This window comes from Oryzias latipes, chromosome 16 (assembly GCF_053564925.1).
Source record: "Oryzias latipes strain Hd-rR chromosome 16, Olatipes_Hd-rR_3.1".
NCBI classification, from domain to species: domain Eukaryota; kingdom Metazoa; phylum Chordata; class Actinopteri; order Beloniformes; family Adrianichthyidae; genus Oryzias; species Oryzias latipes.
The window spans coordinates 33,233,562-33,240,766 of record NC_136252.1 but is presented as its reverse complement, the minus strand read 5'-3'; positions in this window follow the sequence as shown (position 1 = coordinate 33,240,766).

Here is a 7,205-nt window from a genome sequence, read left to right as displayed (position 1 = left end):
TTTGCAGGAACAAAGTAAACAATAAATAGCATAATAGAGAATAATCTAATGTGCAAATTGACCTGCTTTATAAATGAATCCCGCCCTCAGCTTTCTTTAATTGTGTTTTTTAAAGCATTTTCCTGCACTTTCTGGATCATTCATGATTGATTGCAGGCTTTTTTCCCCCTTTACACTTGTTTAAATCAGTAGCGGTTATAGGCACGGGCTACACGGGCGATGGCCCGGGGCGCAAAAATGAAGGGGGGTGGCGCCGGCAGCTCAGCCCTTGTAAAATAATTTATGCACCACCATTGGTTTACTTATGTCACAGACATAACAGTCTGAAACCTGGTGTTGCCCTCGCCCCGCAGCTGCGCTCTCTCTCCTGTCTTTGAGAAGTAGACGCAAATGTGCGTGAAGAAGAAGAAGGGAGGGGGCGCGGGCGAGGTGAAGGGTGCAGGCTGAGAGGTGAGCACGGAGCGCCGCCGTGTTTGCGCATGCGCAAAACCTGGCCGGATCATCTTCAAGGGGGGGCGACGGTCGTGGGCCGCGGCTCAGTGCTTGATGAAAAAATAAAAATAAAAACTGCGACAGCGCCGCCATGTAGTGAATTGGCGCCCCTGGTATCATGCTTTTTGGGGTTATTTTTGTGTGAAATGCCCAAAAAATATTTATTTTTTATTTATTTACAAATGTTGGGTTATATTATTAGTCAATAGAATTTTTATAAATCTGTTGGTAGTTTTAAGGATTAATATTTACCATTCACTACAACTCTATGGTGACAAAACATAATTTAACAGGTCATAACTAAAAATGTGCCAATCAAAGGATTGAAGACAGCAAACCTGAGCAGATAAATATTGACGAGTTGATGCTGACCTGACAGACCCAAAAGTCAACGCCCAGATCCTGCAGCAGGTAGATTTCTGTGACTCTTCCAACCATTTCTTCATCGAGGATTTTGGTGTCACTTTCCTGCTTCGTTGTTTAAATTCTCTTTAAGCTTCATATGATGCTGTGCAGTGGTGGAATGACAGACGTCAAACTGAAGTGGACGATTCAACCCAGTAATAAAAAAACGTTGGTCTGATTCACCCATTTAACCATTCTATCTATCACCATGAAGACATGAAGCATCTCATTTATAAATCAACTTTACAATATTTTCTTTGCTTGATTTGAGCTGCACCTAAAACCATATTTGGGGGCTCCTTCGGGGAAATGGGTTTTCAAATGACACCAAAACAATTTTCTGAACTGAATAAAGTTTCTTATCTGAAGACTTGTGTTAAGCGATGTAGTTTCTGTTCTCCCATGTAAAAATCGTCAATAAGTGTTAATAACTTTTACAACACAGAACCTCTGGGTCCCGGTCCATGGCTGATCAGCTCTTTCTCTGGACCACCTCTCCAGTATTAAGCCCCTACCTTTATGCAACTGACATCACCTGAGACATTTAAGGGAATTTTAACAAATGGAAAAATTAAAAGATTCCGTCCAACACGCCTGAATCTCACATCCTTACCCTTACGTTTTGTATAGGTGTTCATTACGACCTGTCACTCGCAGCATGACCGTAGCAAAATGTGCATGAACGTTTTACCTCTATGAGCGATCTACGACCCATATATTTCCTGCAGGTAACATTCATGATCCATAAGGGTTTTATATTGTTCCCCTGCAGTCAGCCCATATCCACCTGCAAAGGCAGTTGGGTTTGGGACTTAAAAGTTAAATGTTTAAAGTTTAAAGGAATTCTAATAAATCTTTAAAGAATCTTTAAAAATACAAAACCAGAAGATTATTTGCACCTTAGACACGTAGGGTCCTTGGTAGGGGGGGTGCTTGGACATCACTGCAAGCAAGCAGCAGATGTCCTCCTGGCACCCTACCCGCCAATTTTAACCGCACCTTAGACATTTAGGGCCCCTTGGTGTGGAGGGTGAGGGGACATCACTGTGAGTAATCAGGAGATGTCCCCTTAGTGCCCTACTCGCCAATTTTAACTGCACCCCCCTTAGTACACACACCCCTCCCCCTTCAATATATACATTCAAACATAAACACACACACATGCACACAAACACCCTCTCAAACACCCATACACGCACACACATTTTACAAGGAAGGTGGGACCTGGGTCCATCTGTCCCCTACCCCGTCCCTGGTGGGGGGTGCGGGCCTCTTGGCGATGGCGGCCGTGTCCCTTGGGTGCCGGCTCCCTGGGCCCGGCGGTGCTCTCTCCGCGCGGTGGGGGGGTTCATATTACACCTGAGCCGGGGGTGTTCGTGTCCCTGGGGGGTGGGTCCTGGTCCTTGCCCCTGGGCGCTGGGCCCCGCCAAACTTCCAACATGGCCGAGCCTGGTCGGGCCATATTTATAACATCCCTTATGGGCCGCCCTTTTTTCCCCGGGGTTCCCCCCTCCTGGGCGGGGGCGGCGGGCCCCTGCCTTGCTCCTACCTGGACCAACCGTGGGCCGGGTGGGTGGCTGCCTGGAGTGCGGAGCGGGTCTCCCTTGGGGGGTCCTGGCTCGTACCTGGGGTCGGGGCGGGGGGATGCCCGGAACTCCTGGGTGGTGGTGGGGTGCTCGTCTGGGGCTGTGGGCGTCCTTCTCCGGTGGGGCCCTGCGTTGGGCTCTTCCGGCGCGGCGGGGGGCTGCTTTCCTGGCTGGGCTGGGGCGGCGCTCTCTTTCCCTCTGCGCCTCCCTGCTCTCTGGCTCTGGGGGCCTCGCGGCGGTCCTGCTGGCCCTGGCCTGGGTGGCGGTCTTGGTCGCCCGGGGGGCGGTTGTTCCCTGCCTGTTCCCGTGTGGCGCTGGGGGAATTCCGGCTGCCGCTGCTGCTGCGGCGGGGGTATGGGTGTGGGGGTGGCTGGGCGCTCCTCCTCCTTCTTTTCACATTCCACCATCCATTTTAGAAGAACATAAACACTCACCTGAGCACAGGTGTTAGCTCACCTTTGCACTAATAGTTTGCATGATTGAATGAATGAAAGATTTCACACTAGTTGGTTTAAAGGCATAGGTATGCGTTCGTGAACACTATCTGTTTTGTGTGCATGCTGACATGTGGACATTTCTGCGGCTAGCAGGTGTGTTGATAATATTTGAGTGTGTGTGAACAGGCCCCGCCCTTTTTGTACTACATTTGAACCGTACCGTAACGATAAACAACCAGTAAACCTGTCTGCTCTATGCTGCTTCATGGTCTTACCCCCCTTCCCCTCCTATTATCACCCTCCTACCCCCCCCTCTCTCTAACGTCCCTCTCTCTTGTTCCCCTCTTTCCTTTTCCGTCCGGTCCAACACCAAAGATTTTCAAACATGATTGAAATTAATAAAGTTTGGCCTCAATTACAAAAGGGGTTTATTCAGACATACCTTTGGTTTGTCTGAAGATGAATAACCCCTCTTGTTAGAATAAAATATGTCCAACACAAGAGGCCCTCAGCTCTCATCTGTTTGCCTAGCTGTTGGACAGGACAAGTAAAAAAAAAAAAAAAAAAAAAAAAAAAAAAAAAAAAAGAATCTTTAAAAATACAAAACCAGAAACAACGCGCAAAACAATAGACAGAGACTCTGACTGCAGTCATTCATCTCAAAGACCCAAAGTGGTGCTTTTAATACGGTGGCCCAGAAGGGTCACAACACAACACATTAACTTTATACACAACACACTAACTTTACACACAACACATTAACTTTATACACAACACATTAACTTTATACACAACACACTGCTAGCTTCTCTTGTAGCAATAACATGCTCCCTCCACAGCTCACTGTGACATTACTTTCTGTTAGGTAGTTAGCTGCTCAGCCCAGTAGAAATTTCAGAATAAAAGCACTTCAATTGCTGCTTTACTTCCGTTGTGAGTTAATGTGTTGTGAGGTAAGTTAATGTGTTGTGTTGTGACCCTTCTGGGCCATGAGTTAATGTGTTGTGTTGTGAGTTAATGTGTTGTGTTGTGAGTTATTGTGTTGTGAGTTAATGTGTTGTGTTGTGAGTTATTGTGTTGTGTTGTGAGTTATTGTGTTGTGAGTTAATGTGTTGTGTGTTAAGTTAATGTGTTGTGTGTAAAGTTAATGTGTTGTGTGTAAAGTTAATCTGTTGTGTGTAAAGTTAGTGTGTTGTGTGTAAAGTTAGTGTGTTGTGTGTAAAGTTAGTGTGTTGTGTGTAAAGTTAATGTGTTGTGTGTAAAGTTAGTGTGTTGTGTATAAAGTTAATGTGTTGTGTTGTGACCCTTCTGGGCCACCGTATTTTAACGTGTTCTTGTGACATTTTTCTGATGATGCAAGACATGTGTAAAAGAAATTAAGTTTTAAAATTTAGTTTTTTAAGATTCAAATTATTGTGAGTCAGGAGCAGACAAAGAAATGCAGATTGAAAAAGAGTTTATTTGTGATTATTTGAGAAAACATGCTGGGCGAGCCACAAGTACGTTGGCCGAGAGGTGCAAGACACATTTACATTTAAATACAACAACAACAAATCCCAGTACAAATGAACTAATACTGAAAGACAACAGCAAATCCAGCTACAAATGACCAAATCGAGGAACACGACAACAAAAGTGGAGACACAGTTTTCTTTATGTAGACATTATAAATACTTGAAACAGTTCAAAAGCATTTTTTTTTTAATTGTATCACTACAATCAAAATCGCAACAATGTTTAGCATGGTAAGCTTTTTGCATCTCTTCCGGTATTAAGTGTACTGTGTTCTCTTTCCGTTAGCAGCCAGCCAGCAAAACATGACAGCAGAAGAACAAAAGCGAGCAGATGCTAACTCAACGGTGGATGAAAACTCGTTATGCTACAGAGCTTCTTAAAAGGGATGTACCAAGTGCACCATCGACAAAATTAGTACTTTTTTGATCGTAGCTAAAGACTTTTTTTGCATCATTGCACAAATAAATTCTCTAAAACCCAGACATTTGCTGATTATTTTTTTAAATTCTTTTTCTCACAGTTTTAGTGTGTCTTTAGTGAACTTTAAAGACCAAATGGGACAAACGGTTTGTTTTGTTTTAATGTATGTACTGAAAAAAAACAAAGTTTTTTTGGTTAAAATTCCTTTATAAGTCTCAGTAGATGTTAATTGTAGCAACACCCAGAGGGAGGGGCCTCCTGCTGGAGAGTCCGTCCAGTCACAACATTACATTAAATTCACAACATTAAATCTCTGAGTTCAACTAGGGAGTTAAACTCAGAGATTTAATGTTGTGAAGGTTTATGGGGGTTCTCGGAGAACCCAGAAACAAAAGCACAAGCGCAACTCTTCAGATAAGACACTTTATTCAATTCAGCAAAATCTGGGTCATTTAAAAAAAGAAACCTTTCCCGGAGGAGCCCCCAAATATTTGGTCGCAAGTGTAGCCCAAATCAAGCAAAGGAAATTATTATAGCGTTGATTCATAAATGAGATTTTTCATGAAAATGATACAAATGATTAAATGGGTGAATCAGACCAACGTTTTATTACTGGGTTGAATCGTCCACTTCAGTTTGACGTCTGTCATTCCACCACTGCTCGTCATCATTTGAAGCTTGAAGAGAATTTAAACAACAAAACAGGTATAAACATGACACCAAAATACACGATGAAGAAATGGTTAAAAGAGTCTCAGAAATCTACCTGCTGCAGGATCTGGGCGTTGACTTTTGGGTCTGTCAGGTCAGCATCAGAGCTGAATTTCATCCTCAAAGTGGTCTTCTTCTTTGAATCTGAACAGAACAGTGAAAAACCGTCACACAAGTCCAACACTTTGCTTGTAAAACATGTCAGTATTTCTTTAGATGCTCACCTTGATGGCAGACAAAGACCCATGGGATGTTACAGAACTCATCAGCCCATTGATGCTGGGGATTCTCAGTAATACAGTGTTGGTTTTTATCGATGTTGTTTAAGCCAGTGTTTGGTAACCAGTTTCTGAAGGAGCTCTTGCTTCCATCAGACCAGGTCCAGGGCTCTCGATACAGACCAATCCAGACTAAATCACTGGATGGTTTAGCGTTCTTGGCCTCCGTGTTTTCTTCCTGGTTCTCAACCATCGCCAAGTCCTTGTAGTTTTCTCTGCAGTACTGCTGAGCAGAACTCCACGACATCGTCTGATTGATGAAAACGTAGTTTTTCTTGTTTTGATCTGTAACTGAAACTGAGTTTAAGTGTTTTTAAGGCCCAGACAGACCGGACACAAGGCATACAGAGTTGACTGTTGGAAATTGGACTCATTCTAGCAGTGGTGGACCATCAGGGCCTTCAAGGCTTTTCTGTAGTCCTAAAATATCGGAATCATGTGTTAATTATAGCTTTCCGTACATTCTCATTACATCATTCCAAATGGTCTGTCTATTCCCTTTTATTGTGTTTATGATGGTTATGCTGCTTCCAGACAGACGCATTTTCAGATTGCAATGCAAAGCTCGCTTCTTCGTCATCCAATGGATAATTCAGGGTTAAGTGATTCAGACGTAGGACTACTGAAGGTCCAGGTGTGTAATGCACGGCCCACCACTGCATTCTAGTCACCAGATACAAATATTCCATTGAATTCCAAATTAAAATTTTAACCTAAAATGAAGTCTTTACAGGCTGGTACTTATATTTAGTGTCTTATTCTCTATTGAAGAGAGCTGGAGGGAGGAAGTTTTTTTTTTCTCTTCAACTATTAATTCTTCCCTCTTTGATTTTGTTTAAGCTCAAATTCGTTTATTCAGTAATTTGGGAAGTTTGATATTAACTAAAAGCAATGTCTGAAATATCCACAAAATAAAAGTTGTTCTTACCACTAAAGCAAAGAAAACGTTGGAGGCTGTTACAGTCAATGTCAGCCCACAGTCCCCCTCCACCTACTGCTACACACGTTTCCTTTGCCTGATAGTAATCTGGACTGATACTGCTCCACGACTGGTATCCAGTTGTGCTGGTTTGTCCTGTTGCTGACCATCTCCAGGAGTTGCTCTTATTTCCCATCGATGTTTTCCAAGCTGCTGGATCATCATGTAGACCAATCCACGCCCAGGAGTAGGAAAAGTCGGCTTTCAGTCTGTTCAAGTCATCCAGGCTGTCAAATGTAGCCAGGTCGGTATAATTCTCCCTGCAGTACAGTTGGGCATCTCTCCAGTTCAGAGATATGTTAACATAGTGGTACTGACGCAGGGGGAACTGTGAGCCAGAGATGCAGCCTGGATGGAGACGAAGTTATTGATAAAATAAAAC